The sequence below is a fragment of the Octopus bimaculoides genome, chromosome 10 (assembly GCF_001194135.2).
Source record: "Octopus bimaculoides isolate UCB-OBI-ISO-001 chromosome 10, ASM119413v2, whole genome shotgun sequence".
In the NCBI taxonomy this organism is placed as follows: Eukaryota; Metazoa; Mollusca; class Cephalopoda; order Octopoda; family Octopodidae; genus Octopus; species Octopus bimaculoides.
Genome location: NC_068990.1, coordinates 14,671,899 through 14,672,864, shown reverse-complemented (window position 1 = coordinate 14,672,864; position 966 = coordinate 14,671,899). Strand labels below are relative to the sequence as shown.

At 40.4% G+C, this 966-nt stretch overlaps 1 protein-coding gene across 1 annotated transcript in view; it reads left to right on the top strand.

The window, feature by feature from the left end:
* Nucleotides 1-762: 762 nt before the first annotated feature.
* LOC106875010 (uncharacterized) overlaps nt 763-966 on the top strand; it is a 26,967-nt gene continuing 26,763 nt past the window's right edge. Inside the window, exon 1 of the mRNA XM_014922953.2 lies at nt 763-850. The gene's annotated coding sequence lies outside the window, so the exon portion shown is untranslated. The remainder of the gene's footprint in view (nt 851-966) is intronic.

The window sequence follows — 966 nt, the reverse complement described above, 5'->3', positions numbered from 1 at the left end:
TCCGTGTTCATTCCCACTGCGTGGCACCTTGGGCAAGTGTCTTCTACTATAGCCTCGGGCCGGCCAAAGCCTTGTGAGTGGATTTGGTAGACGGAAACTGAAAGAAGCCCGTCGTATATATGTATATGTATATATATGTATGTGTGTGTATATGCTTGTATCTGTGTGTGTATATGCTTGTGTCGGTGTTTGACCCCCAACATCGCTTGACAACCGATGCTGGTGTGTTTACGTCCCCGTAACATAGCGGTTCGGCAAAAGAGACCGATAGAATAAGTATTAGGCTTCCAAAGAATAAGTCCTGGGGTCGATTTGCTCGACTAAAAAAGGCCGTGCTCCAGCATGGCCACAGTCAAAATGACTGAAACAAGTAAAAGAGCAAAGAGTATAAGACTAGAAATTTTGTGGGGGAGGGGGCTAGTCGATTACATCGACTCCAATACTCAACGGGTAAATTATTTCATCGAACCCCGAAAGGATGAAAGGCAAAGCCAACATCGTCAGAATTCGCTCGGCGTGGTAATATAACAGTCAAGTAATGAAGTCGGTGAGATGGACTAACTCTTTCCCGAGTGCTACTTAATACAGAAACAATTATGGGTCAAACAGCTCAATACGCGCGGTCAATGAATGAATAAGCGATAAGACACTCAAAACTGTTTGTATTAAATAGTAAGAAAAAGTGGTGGAAGGGTGCTATAACAGAAAGAGAGAGGAAGGTGGGAGAAATATTATGACACAACTTCCTGTTTATAATGCATGCCGGAACGGAGCGAAATTCAAATAACATCCGTTTGTCTCTAATGGCTTATTTTACCAGATTAACTCAACTTGCTGCACAAATTTACAGGTATATATATGTATTTATGCGTTGAATACTTTAGAAACTAAATTTATATATGTCCAGAAGATATCATATGTTGTTTTGTCATTGTGTCATTTTATACATACATACATACATATATA